This window comes from Schistocerca piceifrons, chromosome 7, assembly GCF_021461385.2.
Source record: "Schistocerca piceifrons isolate TAMUIC-IGC-003096 chromosome 7, iqSchPice1.1, whole genome shotgun sequence".
NCBI lineage: Eukaryota > Metazoa > Arthropoda > Insecta > Orthoptera > Acrididae > Schistocerca > Schistocerca piceifrons.
The window spans coordinates 135,273,039-135,290,305 of record NC_060144.1 but is presented as its reverse complement, the minus strand read 5'-3'; the positions used below and the strand labels follow the sequence as shown (position 1 = coordinate 135,290,305).

The 17,267-nt window shown below is 43.9% G+C and overlaps 1 long non-coding RNA gene across 1 annotated transcript in view; it reads right to left on the bottom strand.

Moving 5' to 3' along the window:
• LOC124805289 overlaps nucleotides 1-17,267 on the bottom strand; it is a 341,331-nt gene that overhangs the window by 96,674 nt on the left and 227,390 nt on the right. The window contains exon 2 of the long non-coding RNA XR_007017431.1: nucleotides 12,456-12,510. This is a non-coding gene — a long non-coding RNA (uncharacterized LOC124805289). The remainder of the gene's footprint in view (nucleotides 1-12,455; nucleotides 12,511-17,267) is intronic.

Sequence of the window (17,267 nt, the reverse complement as noted above, 5' to 3'; positions counted from 1 at the left end):
TAGTGCTCAGAACCATTTGAACCATTTCTTTCAAGCACTCCAACTAGCCTTATTCCTTCATTCAACAAAGCAGGCCAGGAAACAGCATTACAGAGGAAGAAGCGGAGAGACGGTATGGTGGGGAGTGGAGAGAAGCGGGTGGCCAGCTTGCCCCTGTGTGCACGCAGAACACCTGTTAACTGCACACGAGCAAGTGCATCGCACACGTGCAGGATTCCTGCCCGCCCCCGATATAGCCGTTGTACGTCCACATACATTGACGCCTATGGCTTGCTTAATGCTGGGAGTCACACTTGTCATATTTCGTGAGCTTGTCTGTCGTTGTTTCGTGGTAGTAGTATCGTAGGATGAGGCAAAATGCTAACATGTCCGAATTCTGAAATGACATTTACAAGCTCCTGACATAAAGCGCGAAATTCTAAACGGCACACACTTCGACGCACATTTTTAATTACCTCAGCTTTCAATGAAACGGGTTATGCTTCAGAACTTACACATATCGTATTCTGCAGTCGTGTATCCTACGATGTGTGGTGGCGGATCTGAAAGAGAAGAGAACAGAGCCCACATCTTTATCAGTTACTAATGAAAATCTCTAAAAACATCGTTACGACAACTGTGTTTCCCACTCAGGATATATTCCTACGAATCAAGTTTCGCTTTCGCATTGTCATTTATTTTCAGTTCAATCGCGGCCCGGGTTACTGATAGTTGGCGGCCGGGCAATTCGAGCACGTGACTCTCGAACGAGCGTCAAGGAAGTGTAGTTGCTCCTCGGTCCAAAGCGGCTGTACCGACATCTGCCGGACTTACGCGGAACTACATGCACCGAGAAGTTCGAGCGAGCATAAACGTCAGATGCAGACCTCCAATTGCCAGTACATGACCAGGGCAGGTCTCATCAGTGAAATTCACCGAGAAACGTCGCATTAGCACATACGTTTACTGATATATACTTTAAAACTGAGCGATGAGGCTCAGAGGACCGCGCAATGCCGACCGGCCGCCATATCCTCTGCCATGAGGTGTCATTTCCGATGTAGTATGGAGGGGCACGAGATGAGCACACCGCTCTTCCGGACGTCGTCGGTTTTCCAGGTCTTCGGTTTTCCAGGCCTTGCAGCAGGTACTTCTCACTCAAACAGCTCCTTAAAGTGAAACTGGACTCTCCGCAAGGTAGTCAAAATGCTGACAGTTCAGCTACGGTGGCTGGTCCCATGTGTCTACTGATCTTACTGTACCTATTTCAGATATTTATAAGGGGTGATCACAATGTTTCCGTTCGAAGGCCGTAGAGCCCAGAACCGGCATGCCAAGCGGGCCAAATCGCCGTGAGTAGTGAGACAAGCCTCCTACTGACGCAACACGTTGAAGAGAGCCGTTTGGTAAAACACGGTGTTCTGCTATATGAAGAAGTCTGCCTGATGCACAAGAATCGTCGACCCTTCACGGCCTTTCTTACGGGCCCAAAGGCACGATAATCGCGTGACAAAAGATCAGGACTACACAGCAGGTGCTAGAGTGTTTTCCAAGCATATCAGGTTGGCCACACAGACCAACCGGCGTATAGTGTTCAATCGCGGCGTCTTGTGTCCAATCGCGACCAGCACAGAGCTTGCGCACCATATCACAACGGTCGTTTTCTACAGACATGCTGCCCCATACACGTTCGTCATTCTCCGATGGACGGCTACTGGTGTTTGTTCTTCAGCAGCGAAGAAAAGAACAACAGCACGTCGGTACTCTTTACACGCATTTGGCAGTAACATCGTCATGATTCACATTTCCGCATTTACCGCATACAAGTCGGTAAGACACGAATGCCAGACACATCCCTTGCCAGTATGTCGGTGCCTAAACAGGGTGAAAAGTATTTAAACCGACAAAGTCTGGAAGGTTGTAGGGGACATCAAAACAAATACTTTTTCCTAATGTCATTTTTTCCTATGAGGATTATTTAAACCGGTGGAGGCCGTATTAGGCTCTCCAGTTGTTGGAGGCCGTATTATGCTCTTCAGTTGTAGGCAACTGCTGTCCACCAGTGTAGTAGTGAATTTGTCCCTGTTTACTAATGGAGCAATACACCTGGAGTGAGTACACTTATATGGTTGGTGCGTACTACGTAGCGCACCACAACGGACGAGCTGCACAGCAGGTTTATCAACAACAATATCCTAATCGCCGTATCCCCCATCATACGACCTTTGCTGCTGTGTACCAACGTCTGCGTGAGACCGGGTGATTTAGCAGATTACCTGTTCAGGGACACTGTTGCACGATAAGAACGCTGCAATTGAGGAAGCTGTCTTGCAGCATGTGGAGCGGGATCCTTCAATCAGCACTCGTGCAATTGCACGTAACATGGGGACGAATCAGACGAATGTAAGAACAGTCCATTTCACTTACAGCGTGTCCAAAACCTGGAACCAGTTGATTATCCACCCAGAGCACAGTTTTCGCAGTGGTACCTGGGACAGTGTGAAATGCATCCTACATTTCCATCCTCTGTGTTGTTTACCGATGAAGCAACGTTCGGGCGTGATGGAGTCTTCAACATGCACAACTCGCATGTTTGGAGTGAGGGTAAGCCACTTGCCACAGTTACTAGCGCTCATCAAGTGCGGTTCTTCGTTAATGTGTGGGTCGGTGTTGTTGGGGACTGTTAAACTGGGCCGTATCTGCTACCTAGGCCATTAAACGACAGGCACTATTACAATTTTCTCGCCAGAGCATTGCCAGAATTGCTGGAAGACGTCGCGCTCCCTACAAGACAACGCATGTGGTTCCAACATGACGGGGCGCCGGCACATTTCAGTCGTCGTGTGCGTCGATTCCTGGACCGACGGTTCCCAGAAACGGGGATTAGCAGAGGTGGTCCTGTACCATGGCCTGCTCGATCCCCAGATATGTCCCCACTGGACTATTTTGTGTGGGGAGAGATACACAACCTTGTTTACGCAACTCCTGTTGTATCAGGAGAGGATCTGGTTGCCCGGAGAGTAGCAGCAGCAGGAACAGTTCAGGATACCCCTGGGGTTTTTGCCCGTGTCAGACAGAACATGATCCGACGGTGTAACCTTTGTTTACGTGTGAGAGGAGGAATTTTTGAAAGTCTACTGTAATTGAAATTGGGTTGTGTTGATGTGTTGTCTCTTGGTCATAAAGAAATGGAAAAGTGTTTGTTGGTTTAATTAATTTGCCGCCAGAGAGATCTTCTTCTACCGGTTTAAATGCTCCTCATTGGAAAAAATGACATTAGGGAAAAATATTTGTTTTTATGTCCCCTACATCCTCCCAGAGTTTGTCGGTTTAAATACTTTTCACCCTGTATACCCACATCGGAGTCGTGAGACTTTGCATATACGCTGCAGTAACACCCTAAAACGGAAACTTTTTGATCGCCCCTTATATTTGCCGAACAGTTCAATAGGACGGCTGATGATGCGACTTTTTTCTTGCTAATACGATCTGTTCAAAAAGGAACACAACATTACAGGTACAAAAAGTACTGATGGTGTCCTCCCATTATAAGACTCATTTAATATAATACTGATTACTGAAAGACCAGACTGGCTAGATGAACGTCGCACAGGCTGCGTGGGACTCAGAGAACACGCAGTTTGCATGTCGATCAACATTTCTGACGTTGACACTTTCAGTCGGCCATTTTTGATGTCATCTGCCAAATTTACTGCCTTGTGGAAATTGAACAGCCACTTGATGACGGACTTGTTTGATGCAGACTTAACATACTTTCTGTGATGGTATTACGAATCTCGGCATGATTGGCACATCTTATGTAGCGGGTGACAATGAATACTTATTACTACAAAGTGTAACTCAGTTCCCCCTCTGCCAAACAAAGATAATACCTACAATAGAAAAGACACTTCCTTCCATACGATTGCGTCGCTTATTGAACACCTTTTATGGCATCTCCCCCCACAGGAATATTTTCTTCCGCAGTAGAGATCACTTGTGGAGCGAGCCGCACGGGCAGCAGCTGGTGGCAGCATCTGTCGCCCCCCCCCCCCCCCCAGCCACCCACCAGGGCAGGGAGGAACAAATCCCTTTACCGATACAGACAGGCGCCTGCGTTCCGGCAAGCACCTGTTCCCCGCGAATATGCCAGCCGTTGCCTCGGATCTATACGTGGCCCGGCTGCGAGCACGTGCTAAACAAGGAAAACGCACCGCTCCCTGCCTCCATCTTCACTTGCGCGCACGCGGTGCAACCGTATTACCCGGCGGTAAAATAAAGAAAGGAATCACACAGGCGGTTGGCTCCACAACGGCGCCACACTGTGCCCCGAGGAAAATGACGCCTGTGACCTTTCTATCTCTCTCGCATTCGTAATACACGCCTCATATATAGAGTGTCCAAGGAGAAACGGTCAATATTCATGGATACGATAGGAACGATCATTCGAAACAGAAAAGTCTAGTCCACATGGGCTCTAAAATGCGTACTTTAAGAGCTGTAAGCATCTTCTCACAAGGGAACCTCCCCATCGCACCCCCCTCAGATTTAGTTATAAGTTGGCACAGTGGATAGGCCTTGAAAAACTGAACACAGATCAGTCGAGAAAACAGGAAGAAGTTGTGTGGAACTATGAAAAATAAGCAAAATATACAAACTGAGTAGTCCATGCGCAATATAGGCAACATCAAGGAGAGTGTGAGCTCAGGAGCGCCCGTGGTTAGCGTGAGCAGCTGCGGAACGAGGGGTCCTTGGTTTAAGTCTTCCCTCGAGTGAAAAGTTTACTTTCTTTATTTTCGCAAAGTTATGACCTGTCCGTTCGTTCATTGACGCCTCTGTTCACTGTAATAAGTTTAGTGTCAGTGTTTTGCGACCGCAAAACAAAACCCTGCGATTAGTAGACGAAAGGACGCTCCTCTCCAATGGGAACCGAAAACATTTGATCGCAAGGTCATAGGTCAATAGATTCCTCCACAGGAAAACACGTCTGATATATTCTATGCGACACTGGTGACGGCATGTGCGTCACATGACAGGAATATGTTGTCGACCCACCTAACTTGTACACTTGGCGAATGGGTAAAAAGATTCTTCTACCTTGCCCGATTTAGGTTTTCTTGTGGATGTGATAATCACTCCCAAACAAGTGATGAAAACATAAGAGTTTGTCACATAAACTGCAACAAATGAATGCAACAGTTTCACAGTCGCACAGTTTTCCCTGTGCTCTGTCAAAACATGTGTTTTTAACGTTTTCAAAATTTCCGTGTGTAGACCGTCAAATCCTGCATATGTCCAAGCAAATCTGAACATGTCCTGGAATTTTGGAGAATGAAGTTGATTATGTGTGAGTGCCTGAACTTTGATAATTGTCTTAAAATAAAAAATTAAACTTTTCACTCGAGAGAAGACTTGAATCAAGGACCTCTCGTTCCGCTGCTGCTTACGCTAACCACGGGCGCTCCTGAGCTCACACTCTCCTTGATGTTGCCTATCTTGCGCATGGACTACTCAGTTTGTATATTTTGCTTATTTTTTCATAGTTCCACACAACTTCGTCCTGTTTTCTCGATTGATCTGTGTTCAGTTTTTCAAGGCCTATCCACTGTGCCAACTTATAACTAAATCTGAGGGGGGTGCGATGGGGAGGTTCCCTTGTCAGTAAAAAAGATGTTTTTCACAATAGCGCAGACGAAAAAGAGCACGCAGCTCGTAAGCTATGCATTTTCGAGTCGCTGTTTATTAGACTTTTTTTGCTTCGAATGATCGTTCGTGTTATAGTCCTGAATATTATCCATTCCTTCTGCGACATTCCATACACGTCCGCGTCAGTAACCACTATGCAGTGAGCAGAACCTTCAGAGCGTACTGGACAGTAACACCGTAACATATTCTTAAATTTATCCATGTTGTATGGTACTGGTTCAGATCAGTGACTGTATTATATACATATAATTAATTTTTACGGCTTCAGAGACTTTTTACTGAGATTTGTTAGCACAACGCATTTCGGTAGTATCCTGCCATCATCAGGTGTGTTACAATTTACAGGTAAATTAATCTGAAGTATAATGAGGATTATTTGCTGGGTGTACGTGTGAGGTTATACACCGAAATTTAACCCCATACAAAACGGTTCATTTATTTCAATGTATATCTTAAGGCAGGAGTTCCAAAACTTTTCTTCTGACGGAACGCCTTGTTTACTTTGAAAGTTAACAAAATTTCAGAAAACGAGGAAATTTTGTTTCCAGTACAACGAAAAACCAGTCCAAAGTTGCAAATTTTACTTTTTTTATTCGCTCGATGACTAATTTCGGGCCGAGGCCCATTTTCAAATCATCGTAATATAGTCAAAAATGGTATTTCCGAAGACGTGGAAACCATGTCAAAAATGTACAACGAACAGTTACAGCGCATACCTTTGGCTACAGATCTGTACTCGTTGTAACTGTTCGTTGCACATTTTTTACATAATTTACACATCTTCGAAAATACCAGTTTTGACTATGTTACGATGATTTGAAAACGGGTCTCGGCCCGCAACTAATCATCGAGTGAATAAAAAAAGTAAAATTTGTATCTCTGAAATGGTTTTTCGATGTACTGATTAACAGAAGTTGCTCACCTACAGCTACTCCAGAACGCACAGAGCTTGTAAATTTTGTTTCATTTGGTGATTATTCAGTTTTAAATGATAACTAATACTACAGAAATCGTAACAAATTCTTTTAAAAATAATTAGTATCGTCAAAATATCGAAAGAGAAAACTGTTTTTCATGGAGCACTTATTCACTTCTCCAGGAACACCAGTGTTGCCGGCCGAAGTGGCCGAGCGGTTCTAGGCGCTACAGTCTGGGACCGCGCGACCGCTACGGTCGCAGGTTCGAATCCTGCCTCGGGCATGGATGTGTGTGATGTCCTTAGGTTAGTTAGGTTTAAGTAGTTCTAAGTTCTAGGGGACTGATGACCTCCGAAGTTAAGTCCCATAGTCCTCAGAGCCATTTGAATCATAAACCATGTACCTTGCCGTTGGTGGGGGTTTGGGGGGGGGGGGGGGGGGGGGCGGCTTGCGTGCCTCAGCGATACAAATATCCGTACCGTAGGTGAAACCACAACGGAGAGGTCTCCCCTGAGACGTCAGGCGGACGTGTGGCAGCGGCCTTTCTAGTTGTTGCAGGGGCAACAGTCTGAATGAGTGACTGGTCTGTCGTTGTAACATCAGCCAAAAGGGTCTTGCTGTGCTGGTAATTGCGAACGGCTGAAAGCAAGGGAAACTACAGCCGTAATTTTTGCCGAGGGCATGCAGCTCAACTGGATGGTTAAATGATGATGGTGTTCTCTTGGGTAAAATATTCCAGAGCTAAAATAGTCCCCCATTCGGGAATCGAGGGGGGGGGGGGGGGGGGGGCAATACTCAGGAGGATGTCGATATCAAGAGAAACAGTCAAATCCCTTAATTGGGAAAGGTAGGTTAGAAAATTTAAAAAGGGAAATGGATAGGTCTATGGGACTATATCTTAGTGGGAGTTAGTGAAGTTCAGTGGCAGAAGAAACAGGACTTCTGGTCAGGTGAGTATAGGATTATAAATACAAAATCAGACAGGGGTAATGGAGGAGTAGATCTAATAATGAACAAAAAATAGGAACACGGTTAAGCTACTATGAACAGCATAGTGACTGCATTTTTGTAGCCAAGATAGACACAAATCCCACACCCACCACAGTAGTACAAGTTTATATGCCAACTAGCTCCGCTGATGATGAAGAGATTGGAGAAACGTATGATGAGATAAAAGAAATTATTCAGATAGTTAAGGGAGACGAAAATTTTATAGTCATAGGGGACTGCAATTCGATAGTAGGAAAAGGAAGAGAAGGAAAAATAGTAGGTGAATATCGACTGAGGGAAATGAGTGAAAGAGGACACCGCCTGGTACATTTTGCACACAGCATAATTTAATCACAGCTAACACTTGCTTTAAGAATCGTGACAGAATGTTGTACAAGTACAATAGGTTTTAGATTGGTTATATATTGGTACGACGGAGATTTCGGAACCAGATTTTAAATTATGAGACATTTCCAGAGGTAGATGTTGACTCTGACCACAATTTACAGGTTATAAACTGTAGATTAAAACTGAAGAAGCTGCAAAAAGGCAGTAATTTAAGGAGATGGGACCTGGATAAACTGAAAGAACCAGAGGTTGTAGACAGTTTTAGAGGGAGCATTAGGGGTCGATTGACAAGAACAGGGAAAGGAATACAGTAGAAGAACAACGGGCAGCTTTGAGAGATGAAATAGAGAAGGTGACAGAGGATCAAGTAGGTAAAAAGACGAGGGCTAGAAGAAAACCTTGGGTAACACAAGAGATACTGAGTTTAACTGATAAAAGGACAAGACATAAAAATTCAGTAAATGAAGCAGGCGAAAGGGAATAGAAACGTCGAAAAAATGAGATTGACATGAAGTGCAAAATGGCTAAGCAGGAATGGCTAGAGGACAAATTTAAGGATGTCGAAGCATATATCACTAGGAGAGATATAGATGCCGCCTACAGGAAAATTAAAGAGACCTTTGGAGAAAAGAGAACCATCTGTATGAATATCAAGACCTCAGATGAAAAACTAGTCCTAAACAAAGAAGGGAAAGCTGAAAGATGCAGGGACTATGTAGGGGGTCTACAAAGGAGATGAACTTCAAGGCAATATTATAGAAATGTAAGAGGGCGCAGATGAAGTGAGGTGGGTGTTATTATACTGCGTGAAAAATTTGGCACAGCTCTGAAAGAGTTAGGACGAGACAAGGCGTCGAGAGTAGACAACATTCCATTAGAACTGCTGAAGGCCTTGGGGGAGCCAGCCATGACAAAACTCTTCCATCTGGCGTGTAAGATGTATGAGACAGGCAAAATATCCTCACACTTCAAGAAGAATATAATAATTTCAGTTCCAAAGAAAGTATGTGCTGACTGTCATGAAAATTTCCGAACTATCAGTTTAACAAATCTAGGTTGGAAAAGACTAAAACGAATTCTTTACAGAAGAATGGAAAAACTGATAGAAGCCAACCTCGGAGAAGATCAGTTTGGATTCCCGAGAAATGTAGGAATATGCGAAGTAATAGTGACTCTACGAGTTCTCACAGACGACAGGTTAAGGGAAGGCAAACTTACGTTTATAGCGTTTGTATACTTAGAGAAAGCTTTTGACAGTGTTGACTGGAGTACTCTCCTTCATATTCTAAAGATGGTAGAGGTAAAATACAGGGAGAGGAAGGCTATTTACAGTTTGTACAGAAACCAGACGGCAGCCTAACCCCGAAATTCAATCTGTATATTGAGCAAGCAGAAAAGGAAACAGAAGAAAAATTTGCAGGAGGAATTAAGGTCCAGGAAGAAGAAATGAAAACTTTGAGGTTTTCCGATAACATTGTAATTCTGTCAAAGACAGCAAAGGACTTGGAAGAGCAGTTGAACGGTAGGGACAGTGTGTTGAAACGAGGATATAAGATGAACATCAACAATAACAATACAAGGTTAATGGGACGTAGTTGAGTTGGATCAGGTGATGCTGAGGAAATTACATTAGGAAATGAGACCCTTAAAGTATTAGATCGGTTTTGCTATTTGGCCAGGAATATAACCGGTGATGGTCGAAGTTGAGAGGATATAAAATATAGACTGGTTGGTAATGGCAAGAAAAGTGTTTCTGTAGAAGAGAAATTTGTTACCACCGAGTATATATTTAAGTGTCCAGGAGTCTTTTCGGAAAGTATTTGTCTGGAGGTTAGCCAAATGGTTCAAATGGCTCTGAGGACTATGGGACTTAACATCTGACGTCATCAGTCCCCTAGAACTTAGAACTACTTAAACCTAACTAACCTAAGGACATCACAAACATCCATGCCCGAGGCAGGATTCGAACCTGCGACCGTAGCAGCCGCGCGGTTCCGGACTGAAGCGCCTAGAACCGCTCGGCCACCATGACCGGCTGAAGATTCTGTTTCCAACACAATGTGCTTCATTCAGTTTACTCTCGAATTCAACAGAGTTACCGTAAAAATGTAGCGCCTGTAGTGGACTTTAATGGGGACAATAAGAATAATTAATTTCTAAAATTTAATAAAATGACAAACAGCTAGTTGAGTATCAAGTGTTGTTTGGGTATGTGTTTATTCCAACATTATATCAGTCCTCCTCCTCCTCTCTCTGCCCACCACCTCCTCCAGCCCCTTCTGTCCATCTTCCTCCTCTCTCTCTCTCTCTCTCTCTCTCTCTCTCTGTACTCATCCTTCACCCCCACCATCTACCACTCTATGTCCATCGCCTTCTGCCCCTCTCTCTATCCATCCCCTCCTAACCCTCCTCTCTGTCCATCTGCTCCTCCCCCTCTCTCCATCTGCTCCTCTACCCTCTAATTCCACATCCCCCCTCACTTTGTCCATCTCTTCCTCCTCCTGTCTCTGTCCATCTCCTCCTCTCCCCTTTCTCTGCCTCTCTCTTCCTCTCTTTGTCTCTATCCATCTCTTCCTCCAGCAGTCTCTATTCATCTCCTCCTCTTTTCTTTCTCTGCCCATCTCTACCTGTCCGCACTCTCTGTTCCTTTCCCGCTCCCTCTGACCATCTCCTCGCTTCTCTCTCCATGTTATCACCCTCATCCCAATAGGAGGCTGGTAATTCTTACTCCCACAGTATTTTTTCCCAGGTCTCAACTAATATGTGCACCAAATTACTAGCTTCTTAACAGTTGCTTTGCCTGCCTAACATGTACAAAATATCGCATGTATTTAACATATTGTACACGTATTTGAACACACATTTCACCTGTATCTCCAACGAATTTTGCCCTAAAGTTTCATGTTACGTAGCACAATGTTTATGATGTCGTGTCTCCTGCTCTAGGTGCTATACAGTGATATAATTTAACAGTGGTTTATGTGGCTACTGTGAGCAAAATGTGTTGTGAATAGAGTTAGTATAAAAGAAGTAACAAATTTAAACCTCATGCATCATGTGGCTGTTTTTCATACATCTGGGTATTTGACGTCATATTTCCTGAACCATGTTTTCGTACAACGATATACTTTTGTACGTAAATTCACCGGCATATGTGGATACTGTCTGCGAAAAGTGCTGCCAATAAAGTTAGTAGCAACGAACCAATAAATTCAAATGTATTTCGTGATACGTTACTTTTACAGGCATCTCAGTGTTTATGATATATCTCCTGAACTAAGTGTCGTACAGTGATGTAATTTGGGTACATTCAACGGTATAGCCAGTCGTCGTGACCGTGCGGTTCTAGGCGCTTCAGTCTGGAACCGCGCGACCGCTACGGTCGCAGGTTCGAATCCTGCCTCGGGCATGGATGTGTGTGATGCCCTTAGGTTAGTTAGGTTTACGTAGTTCTAAGTTCTAGGAGACTGATGACCTCAGATGTTAAGTCCCATAGTGCTCAGAGTCATTTTTTTTTCAGCAGTATATGTGAACACTGTCCGCAAAATGTGTCAAGAATCCAGTTCGTAATAAAGAAGTAATACATGAAAACGTCACGCTTCATGCGGCAGTTTTACTCCACGAACAGCGCAAATGTAGTAAGCGTTAAACTTTTTTCCTTCCATTATTCTGTGGGGGCTGTAGCGAGAGAAAGTTAGAAAATGTTTGAAACTGCGTGTAAAGTTTGTAGCAAATCACTAAGTGTTCTCATTCTCAAAAACTAGATGACTAAAGTAACGGTATTGCCGCGTCGTTGGCTACGCTGCTTTTTCACCCCCACCCCTGTAATAGGTAGGTGGTTCTTACCCCACAGCCATTCCTTCGAGACAATAACTGAAACTTTACGGCTATCGTGTGTGTTTCAAATCAAATGGCTCAGAGCACTATGGGACTTAACATCTGAGGTCCCCTAGAACTTAGAACTACTTAAACATAACCAACCTAAGGACATCACACACATCCATGCCGTAGCGGTCGCGCGGTTCCAGGCTGAAGCGCGTAGAACCGCTCGGCCACAGCGGCTGGCTATCGTATGTGGTGTTTGAGGCTTTCCCAATGTAATGACTACTTAAAAGAATCACGGTGTTGCGTCGGATAGTATTGTTTAAACAGCACGACATTTCCACAAGGCAGTTACTCGGCGTCTTCAGTGCAGTAGCACGAGAAGATGATGAACATCTGCCTCTTGGAAATATTGGTGTGTTTTTCACTATCGGCTTAGGGAGAAGGTATCCTGTCACGGCTTAGGAACAATTCACCCTTTTCATAGGGCCTTGAATTTCTATTGCAATTTCATAGGGCCTTGAATTTCTATTGCAAATTTTCTCAATTGTTTCTCTTCTTGGCTGCACTACTTTGTGAAGTATTACGTGTTGGCATTCGCCTGAAAACTGGGGAACTCACTAGTAAAGCCGTCATCTAAGCAAAGTTCAAAGGTAACACCGTTCTGTTATACACCTAAATGCATCTACTTACCGTAGCGTTCTCCTCTTCCAGCGGCCAAACAAAACAGCACCACGAACGCAGCGCCCTGCGAACACAAGCAGAAAATCAGTACATAACATCAGCTCGGCACTGGAGTAGGGCGCCATAGAAGTTCCAGAGAAAACGAGCTGCGAAATACTGCGGTGCGCAGCTCTGCTAACTCCGGCTGGAGCCGCAGCCTTATTTCTCGCTCTGCTCTTATTTCTGCGCTGCCTTCAAAACAAAGTGTTCCCCGGACGACGGCCTGCACTTTGCTGAACAAACACTCCCTGCGGCACAGCCAGCTATACAGGTCACTACGTCCAAGTGTGGCGCAGTTTCAGACCGTTATGGGGGCTCTTCACACTGCGCAGGCGACAAAACTAACAATCCTTCCTAGCCATCCTTAAAATCGAGGACAGACCCACAGCGATTCTCATCGACAGTGTTACTCAAAACAAATTAATAGTGTTTTCTGGACTTCACATGATATAAACTGCTCAAAGAAAGTTTTCAACTATCGTCTATCTGCGCACGTATGTCGGCGTATAGAGGATGGCTCAAATGGCTCTGAGTACTATGGGACTTAACATCTATGGTCATCAGTACCCTCGAACTTAGAACTACTTAAACCTAACTAACCTAAGGACATCACACAACACCCAGCCATCATGAGGCAGAGAAAACCCCTGACCCCGCCGGGAATCGAACCCGGGAACCCGGGCGTGGGAAGCGAGAACGCTACCGCACGACCACGAGATGCGGGCTATAGAGGATGAACCAGAACTCCATTGACGAAACTTCTGAATCTGTTCAGGGATATTTTCTAAGTATTTTGGTACGAGGGACATGTGGTCTTCAGTGACTCCTTACAGAGTAATAATATAGTTCGAAGAAAGTGAAGAACAAAGAGGAATGATCGTCTTGCCATACTTGTTTCTTCGAAAATAGGAAGACTGCTTAAGAAACAAAGTTGAATGCATTTTCTGCCCGCCAAAGAAACCCATAGTTCTTCTAGACTCAGTTGAAATGAAGTGCTCGTATGACAGTTTTGAGGTTGGGATATTTCATCTGGGGTATTCAGCCGCCTGTGGCAAATCTTTATTTTTTTATACATTTTTTATTTTATTTTATTTTATTTTTGACGCTGCTTCGGCGTCCTGCAGACCGACGATGATAAAATGGTGATGAGGACCACACAACACACGGTACCTGGGCGTATTAAATCTCCGACCCGGCCAGAAATCGAACCGGGGCCCCCTGTCCGGTAGTCAGACGCGCTGACCACTTTGGAGCTTCTACAAGGGTTGGAACTTAAATACTGGCAACTATTTATTCACATCCGATACAAAAGAGTTACATGTTTGCACCCGTTACTGTCCTTCAAAGTAGTCACCAGCGTTGCGTAGAACTCGTTGCCAGCGATGTGGAAAACGTAGTATACCGTTAGCAGAAACTGTTCTGTTGATGGTGTGAATGGAGCCGTCTAAAGTTATGTGATTCTCGTGTACGACTGTGATGGTGTTATCCTAACGCATTATGTTCCTCCAAGACAGACCATCAATGGGCAGTATTATTGTTCGTTTTTGGAGCATCACCTAAGACCAGCTTTGCGTAAGAAGCGGCGACACTTTCTGCGCAACCCACCCATCATTTTGCGCGACAATGCGCGGGCGCATACAGCGCAAGCTGTGGCTGCTCTGTTCGGTCGATGGGGCTGGAAAGTACTGTACCATCCACCATACTCCCCGAACTTAAGGTCTTGTGACTTTGATTAGATTCCAAAAATTAAGGAACCACTTCGTGGCATTCTGTTCAGAACTATTCCAGAGATTCGACAGGCACTAGACTGCTCCATTCGCACCATCAACAGAACAGTCTCTGCTGACGATATACGACGCCTTCCGTATAGCTGGTAACGGGTTCTACACAACGCTGGTGACTACTTTGAAGGACAGTAACAGGTGCAAACATGTAACTCCTTTGTATCGGTTGTGAATAAATAGTTGCCACTGTTTAAGTTCCAACCCTCGTATAATGCCTGGAACTTCTATATTTCCCGCGAAAAGCAAAGGTCCCGAGATCGAGTTCGAGTCTAGCTCCGGCACACAGTCTTAATCTGCCAGGAAGTTTCATATCAGCGCACTCACCGCTGCAGAGTGAAAATTTCAATCTGATACTGTACCTATCAAGTTTCGCTGCCATCCAAGGTGAGCCCACACTACACTCTGTGAGTTGCTATATTTTAAGTATAGCCACTCGACGACATAGATATCTTTATTTTAATTATAACCACCTGGTAATATTGATTAGTGTGGAGAGATTATTTAAACTAGTCCTCAGACTGAAAACCAGAACAACAGAGATTTATGCAGACTAGGCTGGCTCTGAGCAAATGGCTCTGAGCACTATGGGACTCAACTGCTGTGGTCATAAGTCCCCTAGAACTTAGAACTACTTAAACCTAACTAACCTAAGGACATCACACACAACCATGCCCGAGGCAGGATTCGAACCTGCGACCGTAGCGGTCGTGCCGTTCCAGACTGTAGCGCCTTTAACCGCTCGGCCACTCCGGCCGGCGCAGACTAGGCATACTGCCTTACAGAAACACCACTGTACACCGTCCTTTAATTTTTTAAATATATTTCCGTCTCAGGTCAAATTCATAGTATCTTTACCAATTAAGACTTACTACCATGTCATCATCAATAGAGTTAAATACGTTATGCAGAATACTCCGTAAAGCGTAAGGACGAGAAACATAAAGTAACATATTTACTACTCAGTGGAAATGGATGCAAATGCGGAAGTATGTTACCAGAGGTTTCCCTGGCGCTGGACGACAGATTGCCTGAGGTCAGTGTGACTATAGCGGCATAGGGGACTGCTTCCGCAGCACGAGGCAGCTGAACCGACTGGAAAAGACAATGTAGAGCGAGTCAGTCACCGAGCAGTTACGGTGCACCGTGTTGGTGTTCATTACAACACGGTCCAGAGCCAACATCTGGATGACTTCATAAGGTGAAGAATCATCTGGAACTGGTACGAGGATGACGTGTGACGAGCGTAGCCCCGTAGTTTACTATTTCCCACTGCACTGTGTCATATGCATGGGGAGCGTACAGGTACTGCTGTCCTTAGGAGAGGAAGTGGTCGACCACGGTCAACTACAGCAGGGGATGTAACACCATAGCTCTAATGCTGTACTGATTTATTTTGCTTTTGTTTTATTTAATGCTACATCGAGAAGCTGATGTAAATGTGTTTGAATCGATAACACAAAATTGTATACTCCTTTCTTTGTTAAAACTTTGATGTCATGATTTGATTCTATGCAATGTAGTGTATCTGTCATTTAAATTCTTTGTCCCATTTGGAGGGATCAAAACTTACTGTATATATTTGGAATTTGTTTAAACAATTTTTTTAGAAATGTCAGTATGTGCAAAGGTTCTGCTTCATTTAAAGCATTTGTTCTCTATTATGTAAACTGCTGACCTTTACTTAGGATTCTTAGTTATTCTGTATGGAAAAGGTAGTGTGGTTCCCCTCCGGAACGGAACTGAGTAGCGCACGCAAATTGTGGTTGGCCTAGGTAGAAAAGGTGGAATAAGAGTCAGTCGGGGACAAGCTACCAAACTGTGCACTGCCCATGTAAAAGTTGTATATTGTGCTGCTTCCGAGAGAGGCTTTTCCTGCCACTTACCAATGCCTCGGATGGATTGATAAATAGTTGGAACTATTCTGGGATTGGTATCTATCATCGTCACCAAGAAGGGACAGAGTCCAGCAATTCTGCCTGCAAATCCACCTACCAACATGCAGTTGCCATCACATTGCGCAATCACTGTAACGGAATACTATCATAATGTACAGTGAAGGATCAGCTTATTAGATGTGTTAGTGTGCTCAAATATAAGGTAACTTATAACTGAATTCATGTACCTACCTTGATTTTTTCCCTATCACAACACCTCTCAGGTTCCTCTCCATTTGAACTATGATTAGCGAGTGTCCTAATTTGTGCAAAAAATTAAAGCCTCAAAGTCAAATAGTTAATTACATAATGTTGTTGATCTTTGGTAAGAAAGGAATATTCAGATTTACTGTGGATTTAGTGAAACTGTGGGAGGTAGTAAATGTAGTTTTGTGAAAGCCTCCCAGTGATGGAAACAGTCCAATTTAAAGTTTTGTGGAGTTTCATAGTCAGCTATTTAATCATTTACTTGAAAGTAGAAGACTGTGGTAATAAAGACAATTTGCTGTTTCTTTTAATGATTAAAAGTTCTTAAAACTGAGGCTTATAACGTTTAAAAGGTGAGTCAGTTTCTTGCAAATTTCTCAACATTGTGTCTCACTGCAGTAAAAGTCGTGAATTGCAGTTGTGGAAAGTTATATACTCATACTTGCGAAGCACTTGTTTCTTTTGGGTATTGAAAGTGCATATTAATAGTGTAATAAGATCCACGGGTCATCCTTTACCACTATTTATGAAAACAATAATTTCTTTATTCAAAAGACAGTGAGAAGTAACCTGTTAGTGAATCCCATTTAACTTTCATTCTAAATAGAATAGCATTTAGTTGAGAGACACTTTACCTGTGACCAGTTCATAATTTTGCAGTGAACTTCATTTATAATTTTATGTCAGTTAGAAAAAGGTTTGAACAATAATACTGAATCTATGTCCAATTAATGATTCTGCAGTGAATAGTAATAGTAATGTTATAAAGACCATTCAGCTTGAATAAGCCCTGAAAGTAATAGTGTGTTTCATTATCTGTTATATTTATGCAAATAGTCTGTCCTGCTCTGTCAGCT